Source organism: Ixodes scapularis, unplaced genomic scaffold (genome assembly GCF_016920785.2).
Source record: "Ixodes scapularis isolate PalLabHiFi unplaced genomic scaffold, ASM1692078v2 PGA_scaffold1__304_contigs__length_218370807, whole genome shotgun sequence".
NCBI lineage: Eukaryota > Metazoa > Arthropoda > Arachnida > Ixodida > Ixodidae > Ixodes > Ixodes scapularis.
This window is the reverse complement of record NW_024609846.1, coordinates 14,127,875-14,154,605: the sequence shown is the minus strand read 5'-3', so window position 1 is coordinate 14,154,605 and position 26,731 is coordinate 14,127,875. Positions and strand designations below refer to the sequence as shown.

At 45.8% G+C, this 26,731-nt stretch overlaps 1 pseudogene; it reads right to left on the bottom strand.

Annotated features, from left to right (window-relative positions):
* Window positions 1-2,854: 2,854 nt before the first annotated feature.
* Window positions 2,855-26,731, bottom strand: part of LOC120841184 — a 31,910-nt pseudogene continuing 8,033 nt past the window's right edge.

The following is a 26,731-nucleotide window of genomic DNA, read 5'->3' as shown; positions in this document are numbered from 1 at the left end:
TGCTACCCCAATAAAAAGATGAATACAAAATAACGTGGGAAGTAGTAGATTACTTTAGAGTAATTTTTCGATTAATTGTTTTAGGTTCTACTTGTAATTGTAATTGGTTACTTTTTATGGTGAAGTAATGATAATTGTAATCGGTTACTTTTTTCAGTAACGCGTACAAGTGTGATTCTAGATGAGAGCGGCGCCCCGATTCTTGATCGCGGCAGCAAGCGTAGATCAAACAGCGTTGCGACGGTGCGACGTCGGAGTTTCGTGGCACTGTAGGGTGGCCAGCAGGTTCGGTTCGTCCTCGCTGGCGTCAGCTCGTCGTCTCCCTCGTGTGGATGCGCTTGGGAGACGGACGAACCGCGGACATGTCGTCACGTGATCAATCCGTCCTCGGATCAGTCCGTCATGTGAATAGGCCGTAAGCGCCTTGTTTTCATAAGGATATTTTTGTGCCGAGAAAATATTTGATGGTGTCTCTTTGACTGTTTCCCACATCTTGTGGGGATTTCCCATAATTCCCGAGAGTTTGTTCATGCCACTTTTACACTTTTCGTTTTAATGTTATCGTCGATTGTATTACATATCTTCCTAAACATGCAAGGTCACTTTCGTTTCTCGTTTTTAAAAATATTTAGAACAGCATGTTTTGGTCCCTTATTCCATAGAATTTCTCTCTTTTTTCTACTTGCTGTTCGAACACATTCGTACGCGGACACTGAATGCCGTATACGAGCGTTGGGCGTTCGGAACGCTAGTAGAGACAAATGGCAGGCAAGCTATGCGTTCACCCATTAATCCTTTCATCCAGAGCTCGGTATTCTGGCGTCCCCGCGTCTTCTCGTCTCCTTCTCGGCAACTACTTCTACCTATACAGCTCCGAACATTTGGAACTTTTAGCAAACCGTTAATGTGTTAAAGTATAAGCTTTGAAGCGAGCGCCCCGCGGTGACACTATCACCCGGGCGCGCGCTCTTAAAAGAGTTATCCAAGGTTTTCAGTAGTGCGGTACGGGCAACTCGGTAACGGTTTGTTAAAATTCCCTGTCATCTGGCTGAGTTTTCTCGCGGATATCAAGGAGTGCCATCGCCTAAATGCGTGTTTGCACCGTGGTTCAAAAGCGGCCATGCCGCCTTTGAACAACGGTGTGAAACTCAGCATGTAAGAAACAACACTTTAAAAACACGTAGATATGTTCAAAAGTGTGTCCCCCCTAGGAAAACAGCACAGACACAAGCTGCTTTTTGAAGTATTACAAAAAGGAATGGTATATCTACCCACGCATCTAGAGAAAGGCTGCACCGATGTGTGGAGGAGAAGCGATAATGAAAGCGACCAGGCTGCAACAAATGAACAGTGTATGGCAGAAGAAGCATAAGGAGATCTGATTTAAATTTATTTTAAGTGCATAGCTTTGCGCGAAGTAGCAACTTTCTCAATCGCGGTTCCCGCAAAAAGATTTTAATCAGTGGATGTCGTAATTACTTATTAACGGGAAACGTCCATTGGCTAGATGTTCGGAATTTCGTGAAGACCATGATAAAGGCGTGGCCGCGGGGCTCGGCACTGACTGGTTGAGGGGTGGGGGAGGAGGAGATCAACCACCTGTGCGCAGAGAGGGAGAGTTGCTCGAGAGTACGGAAGGCTCTGTAAGATCGCCAGGTTTATTAGCAAGATTATCGGCAGTATCGCTTCATTCCGTGTACAACTATCAAGTGTACACTTTGTAAGTGTGTATATAATGAAAAGACCCTTGAATCTCGGCGTCTGCCGTATGAAAACTCAGAATATTGCTAAACATTTGTGATGCGATACTCGGGGACAACTTTTCTTGGCAATGCAGTAAAAGGTACAGGCAACAGTTCCCTCTCCCAATTTGAGCGCTGAATAAAGCTTTGCGCCGGCTCTCCTTTTCTTCCCGGAAATGCCAAGAAAAATGGTCGCCAAAAATAGGACCCTTTACGTATGCACCTAGAGTGCCAAGCAATTTGCCGTAATTTTCTTTTAAATCAATTTGGCAACACTAATGCGGTTGTTACTGAGGTTCGTTTTTGTTCTCTGGATCAAAGTACGGGGAGGAACATCTTCCAAAATGAATAGTGAGCCTCGTTTGAGTTTTTAGCTTAGGCGCATGGCAATGGCGGTGAAGGTTAGTTATCGGGCAAGACCGCGACATCAAATCTCCCCTTCGCAGGAAGCATTTCCTTTCTCGCAAAATCCAGTTTTGCAAATCCGGTACATAGACAGGTAAGAGCGTAAAAAACCAGAACGCCTAATGAAAGAGATATGTCTGTAGTTGTCACTTCTTTAACGACATGGACCTTCCATTTGATCAGTCACTGTGAGTTGAGCCTCTTTCCTCGCCAATAACCGTATACGAGAAAGCTTTCTCATTACAGCGAGTTCAAGTCAACTGATGGCAGACAGAAGCTTCTGGCAGGTACCGTAACCGGCCTATAACAAAAATAAGAACGAAAACATTGCACTCTTTATACCATTCGACAAGGTGCCGATCTAAAACGCAGGAAGCGCCGGTCTGCAGACATCCACGTATTAAGCCTTACACAGAAGATCACTGGCGCTTGGTGAAACAGAAATAAGGCAATGGGACGTTTCCAATCTGGTGTTTGTGTGTAAACTCAGAACTGGGCGAAAACCACGCTCAAAATACTAAGCCAAAATGAGTCGGAAGCCTGGCTGCATTAACCCCCCTCCCCGCCGTCCTCGATTTAACGCTGACAGGGGTGTCATATTGGAGTTCGGTTTCAAATTATTGCGCAGGAATCCAGAAAAAAGTCATTAATTGCAACTGAATTCCAGATTGATGACATGGATCTGCAATAACTTGAATTAAGTTTTATTAATTGATTCCTTCATTTATTGATCTGTTGTAGGACCTAAAAAACTGCTGTACACAGTTTTTACGGTCTTCATCCTTGGCACATAAGCCATCTGTCCGTCCTTCTTGAGACTCCTCCTGGTGCTTAATCACCTTCAAAATAAAGCTGTCGACAAAGTGTGATACCCTAACATGTATCGTGGGCTCAACAGGATAATAGCAGCTATTGCGTCGAGCGGAATTAATCGCAGCAAGAAACCACTGCCCTTCTTTTTGGTACATCAAAGGTCCCCCGCTGTCTCCCTGAAAACAAGAAAAAATTAATTTGTTTCGCCATTCCCGGAAACGATGAATAAATATGTTGAAGTCTTTCGCAGATGCAGTGGAACTGAGTCACAGAAGAAAGTTGGTGGTGCATGCCAGAGCAACTGCCTTCCTCTATTTTGTAACGTTTTGTGATTGTGTGGTTCCTGAATTGCGTTTTCGACACTCTGGTATCAAACGAAACTTTCCAAAAAGAAATTTAAAAAACATTTCCGCCGCGCCTACATCAATATTTTAGGTCAGCGACAACTTTTTTTGTTTTATGCATGCAGAAAAATATATTGCATCAATTGTTGAATTTTTTTATGCTCCCTGGCAAATACAGCAATTCTGCACTCGTCCGAACGTACTCACGGTCGATACGTTTTTATATTTTAGGGAGGAGCTCTTAGGCGCCCGTTTACGGCTTGAGCGGCGTCGGCGTCGGTGTCGGCGTAACCGCGCGTTGCATTATGTGACGTTTCCCATAATGATGTCACAAGGTACGTCACGTGTGACGTCACAAGGGTCACGAGCGAGGTTACTCCTTACCTCACCGCGCGTTGTATTAAGGGTATATTTCCGCGCCAAACTTAGCGGAAACAATTATCCGTTAAATTCAGCGAAAAAAATATCCGCTAAATTTTGCGGAAAATATTCCCCGCTAAATATAGCGGAAAAATGCTCCGCTAAATTTAGCTGGAAAACGCTTTTGCTCAACTTAGTGGTGAGATATTTCCGCTAAGTTTAGCTGGGAAACGCTTTGGCTCAACCTAGTGGTGAGGTATTTCAGCTAAATTTAGCTGGTAAACTGTTTCGCTAAATTTAGCGAATAAATTTTTCCGATAAATATAGCGAAAATTTGCCCCGCGGAGAATGTTTCCGCTAAATTTATCGGAGAATATTTCCCCACTAGGTTGACGGAAACGATTCCACGCTAAATTTAGCGGAAAATTTTTCCCGCTAAATTTAGCGGAGAATTTTCCAACTAAATTTAGAGGAAAAATTTCCCCGCTAAATTTTGCGGAAATATTTCCCCGCTAATCTTAGCGGGAAAAAATTCCCTCTTAAATTTAGCGAAAAAAAATTTCTGGCTACTTTCAGCGGAAATTTTTTCCCCGCTAAACTTAGCAGAAAATTTAGCAAAAATATTCCGCTAAGTGGGAGGGGAGGGGGAGAGGAGGGGGTGAGAATCTGGATGAGGAGGAGGGGCGTAACCTCCACTCCGTACCTTCCTTTCCTCCTCCTCAAGAGTCGCGCTCTAATTCGGCAGTACAGGGGATTGTAAACCTCTTTCATTTTTTGTATAACTTTTTTCCATTATTATGTAAAGACAGTGGTAAGATAATGTGATGCAGCGTCGAGCTATATGCGATCCCAAAGCGGCCTTTTTTGGCACTGCGGCAACACTGGCACCACAACTCCGGGAAGAAAAATGCCGGCACTCTCACTTCCTTCTGAACAACCTTAATCAAAAAGTGCACCAAAATAAAAAAAAAAAGGAAAGCGCGCACCCGGCAAGAAGGACGAAAACCCGGAGTTCGCTCGTTTCCCGTGCGCTAAAAGTAGAGCGTGTCGTTGGCGCTCTACCCCTACCACGTGAGAAGGGTTTCGAGAGTAACTCGGACCTACTCAAGTAAGACGCTCAGCTAGTACTCGTGCCCAACCACTGAGGACAGAAGTGCAGCGTCAGCAGTCGGTTGGCATTCAAGTTTCCTTCATTCGTTTCGAAAATGTGAAACCGGAAACTGTTATGTACAAGCCATAAAAGACATCCCGTGTTAGAAAATCTAAAAGCTTTCTAGATTGCGAACAGACATATACATTTCGGAATTTATAAAGTCACAAATTTATGCTTGCCTACCTTTCCGGTTCGCACTAAGGGATCATGAGTACTTCACAAAAACGTTGTCAAATTCGAAATACGGAGTCTCTTGTTCGCTTCAATAGACCCTTTCCGAAATTCAGTCTGGCCACTTTGATCACTATCATCATCTGTGGAACGGCACCTGTGCCATACCAATGGCGGCCTTCTAGTGACTGATAAAGGAAGACGTTGAAGGTGCTCCTAAGCAGATCTTGCGAGGCTTGTACATTCGGGGAGTCAGTACGAGGCGACGTAGGAATGGAACACAAAAGCTACGTAACCGTTTATTTCTAATAACTCAGATTCATTGAATCTGTGGGTGGCACACAATCGGCTTTAAAGCACTTTGGTGTACAGAATTTTCTCGAGGCATATTAGTGGGTTGGAGCTTTGTTCTGAATGCAGGTTCTTGGTCACCATCGAAGCGAAAGTGATTCAGAAAGAACTCACACTGAACAATTCCTCGCATGCCGTTGACTTGCGAAAGTGACGGTGCCGATACAAGTTCATTTGCGCCATTGATATGGCAAAACCTAAACTGCTTTACAAACCACCAGATGGCACTGAATTTCGGAAAGGGTCTATTCAACATTTATGATCCGATAACACTGTTCCGTGTGCTTTGTTTATCTTCGGGAAAAAGTTTTTAAAACAATGGGCAGCTTCGAGCTCGCCCTCGATTTTAAAGTCTAGTGGCAATATTTTTAATCAATCTCACAGTTGAACGCTAGTATAAAATAAACTCTGCAACTACTTTTGTCAACATCTGCAACGTGAGCTTGACACTGCAATTTTTTCACCTAAAAGTTACATTTAAATAATGCACGTAAATGTTGCCAGTGTGTTGCGCGAGCATGGTGCCGCGGTGGGGTACAGAAAGAAGAGGAAGTAAAAAGTGAAAGCCGTTTACAACTCCCTGTAACGCCGAATTTTGGCGCAGCTCTTGAGGAGGAGGAGGGAAGGGTACTGGGGGGGTGGGGTCACGTGACCTTGGGGGTCACGCGACGATGCTGATGACGTCATCGGGGGGTCACGTGACCTCGGGGGAGGGGGGTCACGTGACATTGGGGGAGGGGTTCACGTGACCTCGGAGTGGTCACGTGACCTCGGGGGTCACGTGACATTGGGGGTCACGTGACTTCGATTGTCACGTGACTTTGGTTGTCACGTGACCTCTGGGGGTCACGTGACCATGGAGTGACCTTGGGGGTCACGTGACCTTGTGATGACCTTGATGGTCACGTGACCGTGCGGTGACCTTGGGGGTCACGTGACCTTGGAATGATCTTGGGGGGGTTTACGCCGACGGCGACGCCGACGCCGATGGCGACGCCGCTCAAGCCAGGAACGGGTCCCTAAGAGCTGCGCTCTAAAAAAAAAGAAGAGCGACAAGAGGCCGGTTGGGCAGGCGGTGGAAGCCGACTTTCGGAAGTCTGAACAGACGCCGTCATCGACCCCGGTACTTGGCGAAGGGGTTCCGACCGACGTCGATCTCCATTCTTCCCCACGACGAGCAGAGACAGAAGGAACACGGCTGGCTGTGAGTGATGCAGACGAACACTGACTGAGTCACCTACGTTGATCTCTGGATATCTACGGACTATGACATTTACTCTTGCTTCATGCAGACAGCATTTATTCTTTATTTATTCCGGTTTACTTGCTTATTTTTCCTACGTTTTCTTCCCGATTTCTTAATTTCATTCCAATTCTCAAAGTAAAACTTGTTCATATTCACAAGGTCTCCTAATTTGAAATGACCGTGTATAACATATAGACACCCAGGTGTGTATATGTTATATAAAAAATATATAAGTATATATATATATATACTTATATATAAAGTACATATCAGCATATATATATATATATATATATATATATATATATGTTATATATAAGAAAAAACGACCGTCCTAGATCTTCTTGCAAAGTAGAAGAGTGCATTCTCTCTTCATAAACTAGACCTTGGACGTTGCAACGTGATAAAGCACCGCGTGCCAACCTTGGTAGACGCACCTGTATACACAAGAGCCCATAGAATATTTTATGCAAAGCGACAAGGTGTGGAACAGCAGGTCAGAGAAATGCCGGAGAAGGACATAATTGAACACTCTACATCCCCGTGGGGCGCTGCTGCTTTTTAGGTACAGAAGGCAGATGTGTAATTCAGGTTTGTGATCGACTACAGAGATTTGATCAATGTGACTCGAGTTGATTCTTACCCATTGCCAAATATTGAGGAAACGCTTGCTCTTTTGCGGTCTACACACTACACAATATGGCCGCCGGTTACTGGCAAATAGCGATGGAACCGAGCGATAACGAGAAGACCGCTTTTAGTACACTAAGCGGACACTATCAGTGGAAAAGGATGCCAATGGGATTGGTTAATAGTTCCGCCATGCAAATTTGGCTGGCATTCTTGGGAAGACATGCTACGTCTATCTAGATGGTATCATCATCTTCAGCCAGAGCTTGGACCAACATCTTAAAGGTATCGAGACTGTCCTGAGGAGACTACAAGCGGTAGGACTGAAACTGAAACCCTCAAAATGTCAATTTCTTAAACAAGAAGTGAAGTACCTCGGACACATTTTGTCAAAGAACGGGGTTCGACCAGATCCAGAAAAGACACACTGTGTTAATGAATTTCCAAGACCAACAGTCAAAGAAGTTCACCGATTTCTCGGTCTCTTTGGATATTACTTGATTCGCGTACCAGAGTTTGGCGAAAAAGCCGAACCTTTAACTTCGCTCACGTCAAAGAAAGTCATTTTCAGCTGGAGCACTGAAGCTGAAGCGGCTTTTGAGGTTCTGAAGCATGAACTGATGCAAGCTCCTTTGTTGAGGTTGCCGGACTTTTCGAAACCATTTATTCCGATAACGGACGCTTCTCAGAATGCATTGGGAGCCGTGTTGAGGCAAGAGTTCAAAGGAAACGAGCACCCCATTGCATATGCAAGCAGGAAATTGAATCCGGCCGAACATGCAGCAATGAAACAAGAATCTTTGGTGGTAGTCTGGGCAGTCAAGCAGTGCCGGTTTTACCTGTACGGAAGAACGTTCAATGTGTTAACCGACTGTCGTACACTCAAATGGCTGATTAACTCCCGTGACCCCGGTTCTCGTTTATCACGCTGGAACTTACTGCTGCAAGAATATAACTTTGAAATGAAACATCGGGCGGGAAAAATGAATCAGAACGCTGAAGCATTAAGCAGAGCTGTAGTCAGAGAAGTTATTCAATATGAAACACAATGCGATGTCGATCGTTTTATTGGTGCACAGCGAGAGGATTGAAAGTTAATGAGGCTCATCTCCAAGTGCGAAGAGCAACCTGATAAGATATCCGGATGCTGTGTTATCGACTCTCGAGGCCTTCTTTGTCGGAGAGAGCAAACAAGACCGTCTTGTGAAGAACCGAATTGTTTTTCCCGAATCGCTTAAAATTACCTGATACAACCATACCATGATACACCTTACTCTGGACACCGAGGGACGTGCAAGAGGAGTGAAAGGGTTCGAGAGAAGTACTTCTGGCACGGAATGCAAAAAGAGATGCAGAACTACTGTGCCCAGTGTGTGTCGTGCATACGTCACAAAGCGCCCCACAACAGAAGGCGAGCACCTCTGAAAGTATTCGAAGAGGTTGCACAACCATTTCAAAGGGCAGGAATGGATATTGTGGGGCCATTTCTAACTACGACAGAAGGAAATCGTTATCTTCTGGTGTTTGTAGACGATCTTACCAAATATGCAGAATTCGTCGCGATGCCATACCAGAAAGCCGGAACTGTTGCTAAAAAGTTTGTGGAACTCTTACTCCTTCGCCATGGGCTGCCTCAGCAAATCTTGACAGATCAAGGCCCTAATTTTACATCAAGAATTGTTCCAGGTTGTATGCACATTACTAAGGATACGGAAGCTACAAACAACAGCATATCATCCCCAGTGCAACGGAGCCGTAGAGCGACCTAACCAAACCTTGGTTTCTATGCTATCCCTCTATGTGCGGGCTGACCAGAAAGACGGGTACCAATGGATTCCATTATGTATGTTTGCATACAACACAGCCAAACATGAAAGTATAGATGAGACGCCTTTCTACTTAATATACGGACGTAACGCTGATTTTCCGGATCTCTTATATGAGCCACCACCTGTCAATTACGATACACCTCAGAATTACTGCCATGAACTACGTTACAGACTTACAATGGCTCATGAAACAGCACAAGAGAAACTAGCCAAATCAGCTGAACACAGAAAAGAACAGTACGATTGAATTCGCAAAGAGCAACTTACAACATAGGCGATCTCGTGTAGGTTGAGGTAAAGGCCGTTAAACGAGGAATATTAAAGAAGCTGCTTCCTAAGTGGGAAGGCCCGCACAACTTGACTAAAAAACTATCTGATGTCACGTATTGTGTCAAGGATGCCCGCACTGGGGAGCGGAAAGTGCTCCATGTGAACAGGATGAGGACCACGAAGGCAGGTGAAACGCGAACCCCTGAGTTAGCAGACAACCACCACAAACGCCCTCAAGACGAGGGATACTCTTTCTCATCCTTACCTCACAATTTGGCGCCAGGGAGGCCTGTGGGAAACGAAGGGACAACGGTCGGGTACCCAGATGGAGGGCTGACCGCACCGGGGATTTTCGAGGAGCTCGATGTGACCGGGAGAATGGCGACAAATGTACAGCAGACAATGCCCTCAATGTCTTCGGTTCAACGTATAGAAGAGTTGCCAATGGCACCCCCAGAACCTTCTGGAATGTCCCATTCTTATGCCCTCCACAGTCGGGGACCAGTGTGAACAGAGTTCTCTTATACTGACAACCCATGGTTGTTTTAGGGCGCAACATAGTGTTGAATTTTTAGTGTGAAAGTTGGTTTCCTGCAGAACTTAATTGAATATTTAGGTGGTTAGTTGAAAGTACGAAGGGGATTCTTTTTTCTGAAACAGTAAATAGCATTTTAAAAAATTTCTAAAAGGAATTTTTTTTTGTTTTTTTTTTTTTTTTGGGGGGGGGGGGGGGTTCAGCGAGTGTGGTGCGCGAGAATGGTGCGGCAAGGGGGTAGAGAAAGAAGAGGAAGAAAAAAAAAGAAGAGCGAAAAGAGGCCGGTTGGGCAGGCGGTAAAAGCCGACCTTCGGAAGTCTGAACAGACGCCGTCATCGACCCTTGTACTAGGCGAACGGGTCCCGATCGACGTCGATCTCCATTCTTCCCAACGACGAGCAGAGACAGAAGGAACACGGCTGGCTGTGAGTGATACAGACGAACACTGACTGAGTCACCTACGCTGATCTCTGGATATCTACGGACTATGACATTTAATCCTACTTTGTGCAGATAGCATTTTTTCTCCATTTATTCCAGTTTACTTTCTTATTTTTCCTACGTTTTCTTCCCGATTTCTTAATTTTATTCCAATTCTCAAAGTAAAACTTGTTCATATTTACAAGGTCTTCTATATTGAAACGACCCTATATAACATATACACACTTAGGTGTTGAGACGGCTAGCAACGTCACAACAGGATTATCAAATTGCAATTTTCCTATTCGTTTATGTGGGAACGTCTTCCTTATATAACTAAGATAATTATGCAGCTAGCTGTCAGCTTGTTTGTGAAAGGATCCGCGAAATAGCGTCCCCCTAACCCGCCTATATTAGAAGAAACGAAGAAAGGCCGTAGTTAAAGATAAAAATTAAAAAGGAAGTTCTCTTTTCTTTTTTTTTCTAGCAACTGAAAAGTGAAGTATCCCGAGTTCCAGCTGTGTCATCTACTTTTTAAAGTGTTCAATAGAAGTTGTGATATCTGCGTTTGAATCACGAGTTCTCATAAACAATCTCTCTTCCAGCATACAATTTAGACAATTCTCGTCTTAGTGGAGTCTGAATTTTGATTTAAATTGCACATATTGTGATATGCAGGACAAAATTGTTTTATATGCTCAACTTTTCAAAAGCCAAATTACTCTAGCAATATTTCAGTTATAAATGTATAATAAAATTTATCGTACATCACGTACTTTTGTTATATTTTGTTATAGACCAAAACAGAGAAGAAAAACTGGTATTTGTTCTTGTTTGAAAGAGAATATGTCACAAAATGATTTCTACTCACATAACATATTCCATAAGCGGAGCAAAGGGTGTAATTTGGAACACTTTTTTCAAGCTGACGAGCGCATTTTTCATTAGTAATAATGGGTATATTTCTTTCCATCAACATATCTGGATCATAATATGACAAAAAGCCCTCTGCTTCCGACGCTGAGCTGTCATAAGTTTCTTCCACTGTTTGACTCTCTGAATATTCGTACGGATCTTCACCAGGTTCGTCTGTTGTTTCATCAGAAGTCTCGTTGGAGAAAGTTTCGTACTCTAGAAATAGTTTATTACATTTTGGTTATTATTAGGTGTACGCATCCATCACTCAGAGATGTTATATATTATTTGATGGCATTTTGTTGATCAGCAATTGATTACTTGTATCAGATGTGAAGCTGTCAAAATTTAAAGTATTCTGAATTATACTAATGAGACGACACGTTTGTAGAACACACTTGCTGTGATAGATTCCTCTTTAGCCATTCAAGAACAATGCAGTTTGTAAAGTCTGATTATTAAAGTTTTTTTTGGCATTCATTAAACATTGGGCTGCTAGTGGTGGAACACACATCAATAAATTATTACTTAGTGATATTCACTTCATAAATATTTAGCATAATATTAAAGTTTTGTACCTACTATTTACTATAGGTGTTTACTTTGACCTCACGATTATAGTAAAAAGCACATCATATAGGCATGGCATAATTTTTTTCTGGGCAATTTGCGTGCGCTTTTTTGCTCCAGCTGCAAAAGGCAATTATTTATGTTTGGAACATGCAGGGCATTCTTAACAACGAGTCCCTGATAAACTCTGAATAATTTTCGTATCGACGATGATACTGCAACTGGCAATCTCAAAGCAATGTTTAACTATTATCAAGCTATATAGTTTTTTGTTGTGAGTTATTCTGTAGGATAATGCAAATAATTTCGCGGGCCCAGTTCTTATACCTACGAATATGCCTGCCTGTTTCGCGTATATTGGTTTTGGGCGTATTTTATAATTTTGCTGTGGAATACAAACATAATATTAGAGCAGTTGATATAAATTAAACATATACAGAAAATATCCAATTTTTTAAATCTAAAAATAATTACAATCACGTTTCTCTTGTGTATTATTTCAAATACGAGATTTCTGATCATCGTCGATGATATATGTACAAACATTGAAAACATTCATTTTCATTAAATGATTCGAGGAAGTAGCGAGTGTATGCACGCCGTCTGCGAGAAAGGGTTTAAGGAAATAGGCAGCGGCAGTAGCACCCGGCTCTTTTTCGCTTCTGAGCTTCCACAGTTTGTCGCTGATTGACGTTAAGTTCCGGCGCCATAGAGTACGCTTCTTTAAGTGGCTTCAGTTTCATGGGTTTTTCTTTTTTTTAATCTTTAACCACATTCGTAATTCGCTTAGGGTAATGATAGGTGGAAAAAGATGAGCTGAGGAAACAAATTACCATAGGCTCTGCCCCAGCCCACACCATACATGCTAACATCTGAAGGCGGTTCTTCGCAGTTTGACGGAAGGCAGATGGGCTGAATGTGTTTTGTAAAATTGACAGGTCTTTTTAATTTCAATAGTGCAAGGTCTATCTGTAACGAAATACAGTAGTTTAAAAAAACTTGCTTTAAGCATTTTCAATAAAAAATGTATACGTACCATAAAATCCGCACAGTTGCTTTGGACGGGGATACAGACGTCATCAACCTCCATGCAAATGACGTGGTCTTCCAGCTCCTCATGCCTGGCTTCTGTGTCACCTCTTTCAAGATTTTGACTTTTTTCTGCATTTTGGTGACAATCCACAGTGGAATTTGTTCGGTTCGTACTTCCCAGACGCACTGAAAGAAAGCCCTTAGTGTTCTTGTCTCTGGAAGCATTAAAGGGAAGGAGGAAACATTTTCATTAGGGCTTAAATTGGTGAAGTTTACGTGAGAACACAAAAGGTTAATCCAATTATAATTACTCGGGAAAGACAGATCTTAGCAGTTCCACGACGACTCATGTTTGTGTCACGATAACTATGAAAACAAACCAAAATATTTACGATTCGTATACCCACCGTGGCACCGAAAGCTGAAAGCGAACAGAATACTGCGGCTGTGCTTAGGTTATACGTGACAATGTTATCGTACGTAAAATAAATAGGTTTTAGGTCCCGTAGTCTAGGTTCAATTAATGAAAAACAGAAATTTAAATTGCGAATCTCGATAAGAATTGGTTTCGCCATGGGGACATGATCGCTTACTCCACTTAATAGGAGCGAGGTGCGCGCGAGAAATTCCTGCAGTAGCGGTGAAACTATTATGGTAATCTAGGTCGTATAGCTTTTCCGTCTCGCTTACAACTCTTACGTTTTCGCCACGTTATCCACGCTCATCAACATCCTCATTCATTTTGCTTTAATACCCACTAGTACCCAAGGGAAGGCGCTTTAGTACCCGCTTTAGTATCCAAGGGAAGGCGCATGTTTCTAAACGAATAATCATAGACACAATGGACACAACGTTAACGCCATACTAAACTCTGTAATAAAATTTCAGGAGTTACAAAGGAAAGGGTCAGTACCTGCCGCACTAGAGCCATTTTGTCAGGTAGTGCATAGCCCTTTTTAGTGCCAATGGTAATGTCGAAATTTGATAAGTGAAAAGTGCACAAAATTATTTAGTCTAAACCTATCCACCACGTAGAGATTGTGACACATAGACTCAGCAAGCCGTTGTTTAATTGTGGGTCCTCTGAGTTAGTGTTTTAAGAGCCCAAAAACTGTTTATTTAAAGCAACCATATGGTCCCATTTTACATAAAATGTATTTGGGGAAAGAGTTTTAGTTTATATGTCCTAAACAATTCTAACGCAAAAAATATTTGCGCACTAATTATAGTGGACTTACATCTCATGAAAATTGGCGGAAATGTGTTTCCCGAACATTATCGGAACACCAGCATTAAGGAGTTTTCGTAGATCGGTTCTGCCGTCCTGCAACACGATCTGCAACCCGCTACGGTACGCGGAACTCAACAGCCAAGGCCTTCGGCGCGCAGGCGGAGTAGCGGCTTCTTCGTTGCGGAGGGCGTAGTGGAGGGGGCAATGCGGTCTACGAACACTCCCTATTGTCGCATTTAACTCCGCTAAAGTAAGCGAAATATAGCTGCTCAGCTTAGAAAAACTCGTACACGAAAACCCGGCTCTGAATAAAAAGAATTGTGCGGTGAAAATGTTTCTAGGAATTCATGTTATAACACCCAGTGCTTCAGAATCGTTAAACACCAATTGTGTTTAACGATTCTTCATGTAACGATTCATAATGACGTATATAATTATGTATTTCAATGTCCCGATTTACGCATAATTACGTCTATAGCGAACAAACAACCATCTGGGAGCTTCGCGGAGGTGGCTCTGCTCCATTAACATACTTCGAAATACGTTCATTTGCTGTCCCCTACAAAAAAACAAAAAATATGTAGCTAAATTGTTTGGTCAACGGATTAATTTTGCCCCCAATTCGGAACACCTAACTAAAGCATAGAAGATAATAGGATAGCGTGTTGATTGAACATATTGAAACGGTTTTGATCGCAAGTATGTACAAAGAACAAACAAGGAGAAACACGACAAACACGGCCGGCGTTCGACTTACAACAACTTTACTTCCACCACTTCGGCAAGGGCTTCCCAACTCGTCTTTCCTGAAGGCTAGACCGCTCCCCTTTCTCCGGCATATTGATGCTGCGTGCATGATCGAGAAGGTACAGTCGGGGAAAAAAGTCTCCAGGACACGCGAGCTGCGACTGAAACGCATTGCTCTGCCATCTGCCGGTGGGTCGCCTGGTTTCGAGATCACAGAAAAGCGCATGCGCGTCCTACTGTGCCTGCCAACATGTGCGCTTTCCCGCTCTTCTGCGACGCGGCGCCTAACTCGGAATCGGGCTTGGGGTACCGCCTCGGAGATAGCGCTTACTGACATGGCACCTATAAAGCAACAAGTCACGGCAGCTCAACTGAGCGGTAAACTCAACTGGTTATAAAGCGAGGTGCGCTGACACGGCGAAATGCGGCGCAATGCCGCAGGCGGTATCTTGAGTTTTGGAATGTGTAGCAGACGCTCGTCAGCCGCCAGCGCTATCTCCGAGACGGTACCACGCGCCCGATTCCGAGTTAGGCGCTGTGCCGCAGAAGAGCGGGAAAACACACATGTTTGCATGCAGAGTAGGACGCGCATGCGCTTTTGTGTGGTCTCGAAACCAGGCGACCCGCCGGCAGATGGCAGAGCAATGCGTTTCAGTCGCAGCTCGCACGTCCTGGGGACTTTTGTCCCCGACTGTACAATTCTCCGTTCATCTAGGAGATTTGCGTAAACTCTTTCCCCGAGCGTAAACGATAAGGAGGCCAGAATGACCTTGCCTAGTCAGTGTCGACCTAGCGCTTTTCCGAACATTCTAGTAGAATATTCGATATGACGAGCATAGTAGACAAAGAGCCAAGCGCCGTTTGCCGAGTCACTCACTGATTCCCTAGTGATATTCAGCTGTTAAACCGACGTACCGTCGCTTGCTGCTGCCACCGTTCAACGCCAGAGCTGGTGCTGTTCCGACGTGGGTTTTTCTTTTTCGTTTCTTGCACAAGTTCGTCCCCAGTAAATATTTAGTACATTCTGTTTCCTTCTTCCTCACTGTCTTAGGGTAACGGAAAAGCAAGCCTAGTAAAGCAATGTCAGCGCAACGACAATATACGATTTGTGAAATGTGAGAATAACGTAATATATTCCATCCCATTTTCAGGTGAAAAAACGTATAGAGAACAAACGAGACACTTACACTGTTTAAATGAACGCTTAAAAAAACATAAATACAAACTAACGATCACCGGGGAGCGTCCGTGAAAAGCACACGTCTATTATTGAGGGGTGGGGGTGGTGTCAGCCAATCCTTGAAGGCACGGTAGCAGTAAAGAGACAGTGAAAGGCTGAACAAAGGGGTAATTGGAGCCTTTGCTTATCAGGGAAGTGGCGACAACGTAAACCAAAAATTGTTGCACTTGACAGACGAAGAAGAGAAATTCCTGGAGGCAGAACTGGAGAATTATGTCGGAGAGACGAGAGCCATATAGCCCTCGGGGAAGGCAAGTTGGGAAGACCACGCCGAACTGGTGGATGTACTGTTGCTGCGAGTCGAACGCCGTAGGTATCTGTCGTGTACCTGCCTGTTCGTCATTTTCCATCCGCGCGTTCACAACCCTTTCAATAAGTAAAGCAGTCATCAGTACTTTTTATATTCCACAGCATCACCTTTCGAATGAGAGTATGCGCTTTAAGGAGCTGTATAATGGGATGCAACGTGATCTATTCGATGTCTGATAAAGCTGGCATATTACTCATATTACGACATCGAACTACCAAAAACACCTGTGTGGGAGATTTATGTTTTAGTTTTGGAGCTACCAACATGTGACTTAGAAGTCGCACAGTGCAAATATCAGTAACCCCCCCCCCCCCCCCCCCCCCCTACCTCCAGAGTAAGGTGATATTACTCGCGGAAACAGAGCGGGAGTACCGAGATGAAACGGGACCCTGCAATTCAAGCTGTTTCCCTGCCTAATCCTTAAAAAACAAACCCATATCATAACCTCCTAAAACATGTACTTTCTTGCACAACACCTGAAAGAGCCAATCACTGCAATGTACGAAAAGCAGGCAGCAAAAGATACTGAATTCTTTTTTTAATATGTCGCCACTAAGACATTGAGCACGACGTTTCACGTGCTTGCAGCGATCGGTTCTCCCAAGTGCTGTACGTGAATGTAGACGCACCAGAATTTCTAGAGTGAAGCTTAAGCATTAGAGATAATTTTTACCAAAAATCAAAGCTGCCTTGTTTATTTTTATGGCGAAAAAGAGCTTGCTAATCAGTGGGTGTAAATCAACGTAGGCGAAGTTACCAATGTTCCTTCTAGATTGTGCAAGAAATCCGTACCAGAGGAAATATTCAGCTCCGACAGCGTCTTAATAACCGCCGTAGGTGCGGATGGGAGTCAACCCTGGTAGGACGCGAGACAAGAACTTTACACGCCCCAAATTGGCAATGATACGCGCCTAACTTGGGCCATAAGATTTTTCTCTAAGGCGTTATAGTTAGTTTCACAGAGCTTCTTTTTGGCGTTTCTAATGCTTTTTTTGGCTCGCAACATTATTGCCAAAATGCCAGGCTTGAACCAAAGATGTCACGTACGAGCTGGTTGGATCAAGTAGTGAAACGTAAACTTGGCACTTTGTCAATGTAGGCCTTAAGTTACAGTATAAAAACCCAACAAACAGATGTGGAGCATAACACGAGCAGTTGATTTGCTATTCAGGCCAAAACGTGCCAGATGGCTGGCAAATTACCAGCAGCGAAGCCTAACTTGGGCCTTTTATGGCGAATTAAAGCCAATATACCCAAACGCTTGCCAATGTGGCCACGTTTGTCTTTACCTTGAATACTACGGGCTTCGTAAGGCCCTAGAACATCACAGACAATGCCTATTCTAGTCACAAAAAAATGAAAACTGCACAATCTGAGAAGTCTTTTTAAACAGCGATTTTGGTAAAAACGTGGCTTTTCTAGTTACATCGTACTGATTCTAATAACTAAAAGCATTGCAGAGGAGGAGACGCGAAGCTCCTACATTACTTTAGGGGTTAAAAGCGCTAAAAAGGACGGACGAGTAGAAGAGACACACACCACAGAGCGCTAGCCCAAATCCAAAGCCTTCTCCTACATTACGTATTTTAGATCACTTCACTTCTTGCAGGAACGTGAGCGCGCAGTCGGTGTGTAGGCTTCACCGAGGAAATCACACGCATACTGGTTATTTAAAATGCTTTATAGATATCACCTACGGCCGAGAAGTGCTCCGTAAACGTATACGTATTTGCAGCCCCCAAAACTTTCGTGGACCATCTCTGCACCTCGGCAACAGCCCGAGTTGTATGAACCACCGTCGAGGAATCCCCGAACGAAGTGGGGATGATAGAAGCATAATTTGTTTTGTTAAAAACAAATAAATATATACGTACTTATAACAATGAGCAGCAGTCAACACATACTGGCTGCTTATTAAAACGCCACCACAATAGAATGTGTCATTAGCAGTATACAGCCCCACCACCCACGGCCAGTGGCCAGGATGTGCCGCGGGTACCATTAACGATTCGTTCTGATACAATATCTTGTTGCTGACGCCGTCCACAGTCAATTTCCAGGGTGCTATTGCTTGTTGGCTCCGTGATTGAAATTCCTGTAAATATGGTTTTGGTGAATAAGCGTTCTAATGCCAGACATTTCAAGCTACAACTCTGACAAAGAACCTTCGAAATAAACAACTTATATCTGCTTTGTTCTCCTCTTCGGAAAAGGTGGCTGACCACATTAGGGTTGTTTCGAACAGGACCACAGGGGATGATTAGGATGAAAGTATACATATCATTCGTTTTCATTAGAATAAAAAGGGCAGCATATTGATTCGATTCAAAATGGCCCTATGCATTGCACGCTATTCTCATTTGTCTTCATCCGGGTATCCAGAGCATACTCCACTTTGATGTTGATGTTTATTACGTACTCAAAAACACCATGAAGATGTTGACATTGGTGCACAGCAGAAGTCTCTTGTCATATAAATTAACATACTAAACCTAAAACATGAAACATATATCGCCTCTAAAAGAGCCTAAGTCATATTAAATAATATACAAGTACAATCGGCTATTCAAAGGTGAAATAAGTCATAGAAAATAAATTGTGATGAGCATCTTAGTTTGATGTAATGGGGATCCTTCAAACTGCTTGTTGGAATAAAACCCTCCGCAATGTCGCGTGAATTTAGCTGGAATACGTAGCATTATGCTGCCCAAAAGAACCGATACATCACTGTGACCTTGAATGAGTTTCTGAAAAAACACTTTATCTCGGCACTTCCTATGGTAACACAAAGCACTGAGATTGAAAACTTTAACAAGAAAATGTTATTTGAAGTTTAGTCTTCTGTGAAAATCCCTATCATATGCTATGCGTAACAAGCGCCTTTGTACCGCTTCAAGGCGCTAACATTCACTTTCCAATAAATTTTTCCACATGACAGAAGAAAATTTAAGTCTTTGCCTAATCAATACGGAAAATAAACTTAACATAGATTCAGAGGCTCGAAAATGCCGAGGTATATACCGGTTCTACAAATACCGGTATATATTGAATACCGGTACTACAAATGTTTGTGCCATGAGTTGGCAATCGACTAACACCTCAAGGTCTCTTATCACATCAGCTCAAGTAATAGTACTATTTTCCAAATTCCTAAAATTCGAGGGATCTCTAGGCCTTAAAGTGTGATAACTTTTGTTTTGCCGTGTTTAGAGGCAATCGGTTTAACGCGCATCATTTTGAATTATTCAAAATGTCAGACCGCAGCGTTTCGCAGTCTGTTTCAAAACAAGCATCTGATAATAACTTTTTGTCATCCACAAATAGGAGCACCCTATACTCCGTTCACCCTTACCTTAAGCTGAGACTTCAGATACTGCCACAAGCACGAGAGCTAAAGGTCGCGACTTTGAAGCACTCTTCCGGAGAATGAACATTCGAGCTAGAAATGCATGTCTCAAAGCCAGACGCGGGCTAGATTGCGCTTGTAGCTTTGACTCCAGTCTCCGCTTATTGGTGAACAAAGTATAGCAAATTTTATGCGATTTGAAACATCATTTATAACTAAACGAAGAACAGACTTTGGAATACATTTTAGCGCTCAAAAACAGGGACAAAGAGGCGAGAAACAGACAGCACAGTGCGCTACTAACAACTGATTTTATTACGTGAAACGACACTTTTATACCATCCGAGTTTCTGATTCTGCTCCATCACTAGCCAACCCGGTGCCAGGCCGCGTCATTGAGGAACGCACGCTCCTTGTCCAGTAAATCAATTGAGGCCACGCTGACACATGCTGCACCACCCTTCCTAATCTCATCTGCCTCGATTATCTCCCTCACAGTTTTTTCCTTGTGCCGTGCCAGAATCTTGCTCTCGGAAAACAACGGCATACACTTGCACCTTTCACAATGATCAGACAGATGACCGTCCCGATAATTTCCTACTTTAAGTTTGTGCTCCCTCAGCCTATCATTAACGCACCTACCTGTCTGACCTATATACTTGTTTCCGCATGATAAGGGGATCTGATATACTACTCCCTCCGCACATTCAACGAAGGGATCCCTGTGCCGTTGTTTTCCGAGAGCAAGATTCTGGCACGGCACAAGGAAAAAACTGTGAGGGAGATAATCGAGGCAGATGAGATTAGGAAGAGTGGTGCAGCATGTGTCAGCGTGGCCTCAATTGATTTACTGGACAAGGAGCGTGCGTTCCTCAATGACGCGACCTGGCACCGGGTTGGCTAGTGATGGAGCAGAATCAGAAACTCGGATGGTATAAAAGTGTCGTTTCACGTAATAAAATCAGTTGTTAGTAGCGCACTGTGCTGTCTGTTTCTCGCCTCTTTGTCCCTGATTTTTGAGCGCTAAAATGTATTCCAAATTCCAAAACCAACTAGCCCAGCAATCGACTCTACTGAAGAACAGACCCCATACATATCCCTGAGGGACTCACGAAGTTGAAAAAAAACGCACTTAATAAAACATTTTCAACACGAACATTGTGTTTTCCTCGATGACAGATAACTTAAAACCCATCGCTTAGGTGTGATACTATATTCGTAAAATATTTGTGCAAGCACACAATTATAAATCTTATTGAAAGCCTTGGGAAAATCGAAATAATTTGAGTCAAAACGAGCTTAATGAAACAACCGGGCCTGCGCTGACCTGAAATGAACAAAGGTTATTTTCAACCGAATATCCCCTAATAAAACCTTGTTCTTGTGAAAACAGGTACGAAAAGTGAAAGCCGTTTACAACTTCCTGTAACGCCGAATTAGAGCGCAGCTCTAGAGGAGGAGGAGGGAAGGGTACTGAGGGGAGGCTATCCACCTCCTTTTCCTCCTTCTCCTCCTCCCGCCCTCATTCTTCAATATCCTCCGGGGGGGGGGGGGGGTCACCTGATATTGGGGGGGGGGGGGGGGGGGAGGGGGGTCACGCGGTCACGTGACTCCCTCGCCCCGAGGTCACCGAAGGTACCCGAGGTCCTCCCGAGGTCCTCCTGAAGGGACCCGAGGTTCTTTCGAGGTCCTCCCGAAGGAACCCGAGGTCCTTCCGAGGTCCTCCCGAAGGAACCCGAGGTCCTCCCGAGGTCCTCCCGAAAAAAACCGAGGTCCTACCGAGGTTCTCCCGAAGAAACCCGAGGTCCTTCGGGAGGACCTCCGGTTATTTTGGAAAAATCTACCCATAACGCACCGCGTGGTTACGCCGACGGCGACGCAGACGGCGACGCCGACGGTAACGGCGACGCCGCTCAAGCCGGAAACGGGCGCCTAAGAGCTGCGCTCTAAAACAAAATTTTAGCGCTTTTTTTTTCCTCGTGTGACGTCTAGTCATAGACCCCGTTTCAGCCGCAACCCCATAAACATTAATTATTCATTGTGAAACACCCGAAACTCTATTTAAAACCAATAAAACGATTGCCGAATCATACCCTCTATATGCTGGCGAAGCCTCATTGGAATGTCATGACGTTTTAGTTTCCCGACGCCAGCGCTATACCTCGGAAGTACGGTTCACCCGTAGAAACGGCCTGGGGTGCACCCCAGGCCGTTTCTACGGGTGAACCGTACTTCCGATTGCATGTACATGCAACGTTGCATGCGTTACATGTAACATTCCATGTTACATGTAACGCAATTGCAAAGCATTGGCGGAGAAAGCCAATGAACAGTTGCCCATTTTAGGCTTACTCAATGATTTTTTGTTTAAGATGATGATGTCCTTTGTGGGAAACACAGGAGGAGGACGACGGCGCGCGAGGGGGCAGAAGCAGTGGCCGGCGGCCCGGCGCTTGTGACAGCGCCACGAGGAGTTCGGAGCGAGACACGGGCTAGGACGGCAGCAGTAGAGCGACACCCGAACGATTGGGGGGACTCCGAGACTAACGGCCGGGCGACACAGCGCCACGAACAGTAAAACGTTTTGAACAAATCCTTGAATGTGTGACTTCTTGGGAGAGGGGACCAGGCGGGGACCAATTGGGCAGCAGTTTGATAGAGCGACCCACACAATTGGCGCTTCCAACGTGGGACCCGATTGGTCTGCTGCTTGTTCCGTTCGTCCCGGGGAGTCACACAGGTCTATTGAGCGTTCAGCGTGCTATAGAACTGTAAACGCTAACGATGCCCCCCAAGACGAGGTCGACCCATAGTAGGGGCAAGGACGACTCGTCTGAGGGCGAAACTCAGGAACTGTTTGACGCTGCAGGGGCCGGAGAAGGCCCCTGCAGCTAGTACGCTAGCATCTCCAGATGCGGGGATTTTACCACCAGCTCTAGCTGGAGGCGCGGCAGAATTCGGCGAGTTTATGCGCGCCATGATGGCGATAATAAAGACGTTCTCGCGACAAATCGCGACGGCTCCAGGAGTCGCAAGTGCTGCGCCTGCGTCTCTGCCCCGACAGCAGTTATCCGTACCGACGCCGACCTGCCCGGGATATTCCGACGGAAAATCGGTCCGCGATTTCTTGTAGGACTTGGACGCGTATGTAGCCGCGTTGCGAACATCAGACAAAACGGCCTTGGTGCAGATCGTGCCGATCGCTTTAACGGGCAACGCGTGGCATTGGAGACTGTTGCAACGATCGTTTCTATCGATGGCGGACTTCCGGACTTGGTTTAGGGAAGAATTTTCGCCCCTGATTATGAGATGCGCATTAGGGACGAACTAGCCAATCGCACTCTGCACCCCGACGAGAGCCTCGTGGAGTACGTTCGCACGCTTCAGGAGCTCTACTGGAGGGCCATACCATCCGCGTCTGACGCAGAGAAGGTAGCTAGAGCGATACGGCAATGTCACCCTAGACTTAAAGCCTACTTGTGCGGACGAAATTTCGCGGATCTGGAGGCAGTTGCGAGTGGGGCAAGAACGGTCCAAGCGTGCTTGCTTGCTGAGCTGAAGTACCACCCCCTCCGAAGGCCGAGGAGTCCCTAATGCCAAGATGCACGTGGGGAGGACGTGCCGTAGGCACTCACCTTGAGTCGCGCACAGCGTATACGGCCGTTGCGGAGCACGGTCACGGTGTAGCCATAACGCCCCGGGCTTTGGACCCCTTCGCTTACGAGCAAAGGCGCAGGGCAGACAACGCAAACTCGGCCCGACTGCAGACCCGTAGGTGTGGCGCGGCGGTTAACCGCCCCGGAAGCACGACTGGTCACGACAGTCGCGGGAATCATGTCTCACCGCAGTTTGCCTCAAATGAAATGTCGCTTGAGGGTAATGATACACAGGTTGCGCGTAACGACTGGTCAGAAGTCAGGTGTTACAACTGCCACCGTCTTGGGCACCTCAGGTGGCATTGCACGTGGGTAGCGTCTGGTTCTCAGCGTTTCCAGGGAAACGCCAGAGGCCGGCGCCACTAATCAGGTCCTCTGAGTCAAGGTTGCCGGCCGTTGCGGAGGCCCATTATCAGTGTGCCGACAGGGCGGAAATTGTGGCCGGCGACCGCGTGGCGATGGCCCCGTCGGCGTGTCGGTCCGAGAGCACGACACCTGAGAAGGGCCCGTACGTGCGGGTAGAGATCGGTGGTAGAGAATATTCGGCACTAATTGATACCGGTTCTAATCTTTCCTTAATTGGCGATATTGTTTACGAGGACTGCCGTAACAGGAACTTTTGCGCGCGGAAACTTGTTTAGCGACAGGATTGGCCGAAGGGCCAATCCTGTCGCTAAACAAGTTTCCGTCAAGGCCAAACTTGGCCTTGACGGCAGACGAAGGAGGCAACGTTTCGTTTACTTGCCCGGTATGTCAACTCCTGTTATTTCGGGACAAGACTTCGTTTGTCGCGAGGGAATGATCCTGGACTTGAGGAACAACGGGTATCGCTATAGTACGTTTTCCCCTCTTTTTCCCTTTGTTGTCCCATCATCTAGGGTGCAGGGAGTGGAACGTTCGCTTGCTGCGTCACACCAGGAGCAGGTATTAGCTGCGTCAGTCGTGCCCGGGAGCGTCGAAATAATAATTGCGTCTTTTGATGGGCCCGCCGACTAACGGCGGATGCTAGCGAACGCCTTGTCCCAATACGCAGCTGTGTTTACCGAGAGACCGGGGCTTACGACTGTTTTCCAACATAGGATAGATACAGGAGAGGCTAGGCCGTGGGGTCGTAATCCTAGACCACTAAGCGTAAATAAACGGGCTCTCCTAGACACGGCTCTCGAGGAGATGCTGTACACGGGGGCGGTGCGGCCATCGCGAGTCTCAGGGCATTTCCTGTAGTTTTGGCGCCAAAGAAGGACGGCACCGCGCGTCTTTGCGTTGATTACCGAAGACTTAATGAGGTCAATAGAAGGGACGCGTATCCTTTTCTCTTTATTGAGTCTATAATGTATTCGCTTGGAGGCGCGAGAGTTTTCACCACACTGTATTGTAGCAGGGGTTTTCTCCAGATCCAGGTGGTGCCAGACGATGTCCAAAAGACGGCATACACCTGTTACAGGAGATTATTGGAGTTTACGCGTCTTCCATTCGGGTTGTCGAACTCGCCGTCGAGTTTCCAACGGCTCATGGACATCGTGCTGGGTGATGCGAAATTTAACTTCGGTATGGCCTACATGAATGACGTTGTGGTATTTTGCAAGTTGTTCAAAGAGCACCTAACTCATTGCAAGAACGTCTTAAGTCGAAAGAGTGAGGCCCCGGTCTAACAATTAATCCAAAAATGGTGCAGCTGGCCGCCTCAAAGGTAAATATTTTGGACTTTGTCCTAGACAACGGTACCTTGAAGCCGAACGACCATAAATTGAGGGCCATTCTCGAATATCCACCACCGCACGATGTAAAGAGCCTCCAAAGGTTTCTGGGGATGGTTCCCTTTTACCGGTAGTTCATCCCTATGTGCGCGGAGCTTGCGCGGCCATTGAATCTGCTGCTCCAGAAAGGCTCGAGCTGGGTCTGCAGGGTCCAGAGCAGGGGGCTGCCTTCTCTTCTCTCGTGAGAGCAATAGCAAACACCTCTAGCCTTCACTTACCAGATCTTCATCGGCATTTCGTTGTGCAGACAGATGCGAAAGACTACGGTGTTGGGGCAGTATTGTTACAGGAGCATGATGGATAGTTACGCCCTGTGGCATTCGCTAGTCGAACGCTCACACCGCCGGAACGCAACTACAGCGACACGGAAAAGGAGGGGTTGGCCGTCATGGCTGCTTTGAAGAAGTTCGGCCTCTAATTAGACGGTACGACTTTCGTTATTCAGACTGACCACGCAGCACTTACTTGGATTCAGCGCCTAAAAGAGCCTGCGGGAAGGCTAGCCCGCTGGGTATTAGCCTTGCAGCGCTACTCGCACACGGTTGAGTACCGAGAGGGATCGACCAACAAGGTCGCGGACGCGCTCTCTCGGGCGCCCCAGGAAGGCGGTTGGGAGGAGGTGCAACACCACAGTGTAACGAGAAGCGCGGGAAGAACAGAAGAATGTCTCCGGATGCAGGGGTAAGGTCCCTCACGGACGGTTGGGAGGAGGCGAAGCAACCGGCACTGGTAGCGGCCTTAGTGCGAGGCTCGAAGGAGCAAAGTATCGTCGCTTGGGGTGAAGTGATCAGCAAGAAAGAGGTTCTCGAGGCCCAGAAAGGAGATGGTTCTTGTCAGCGGGTGTTGGGTAAACTGGCGGAAATTGCGGTTGACACCAAGAAGGCTGGCGGTCGAGTTAATGATCAATTTGATTTATATTTGCTGGGCGAAGACGGCTTATTGCTTCGCTACATCCGGAGGATCGATGAAGTGGAGGGTAATGAGTCTCCCTTCAAGGTGGTGATTCCCAGGAAGCTACGGGAGAGGTTTATTGGGTATTTCTATGACTCGGCTCTGGCATGTCATGGCAGTGGCACACAACTTTTCATAAGTTATGCCGCGCCGCGACCTGGCCGGGGATGAGGCAAGACGCACTCCGATACGCCCGCAGCTGTTCAGCCTGCCAGAAGGCGAAGCCGAGAGGGGGAAGCTTCGGGGCTTGATGCAGTCGGTGGAGAGTCACTACCCGTCGGAGATTGTCGCTTACGACATCATTTGACCACTACCGAGACGTCCGCGGGGAAACCAGTACCTCTTGGTTATTACCGATCATTTTCCTAAGTGGGCACAGCTGTACACACTGAGGAAGCTGGTTTCAGAGCAAATCTGGGTGAAGTTACTAGATTATTTTTCACGCTTCGGCACACCCAGGTGCTCATTAGTGATAACGCTAGTTATTTCACTAGTAAAGTGTTCATGTACTCCTGCTTGGCGCTGACCATAAAGCACAATAGGACAACACCGTACCATCCCCAAGCCAATACCTCTGAGCTAATGAATCGGAATGTCAAATGCAAGCTGATCGCGCTAACTGAGAGACACCGAGACTGGAATGAGCACATCGCTGAGATGGGTTTTGCCATTCGGAATAACGCGAGCAAATCGACCGGTTTCACTCC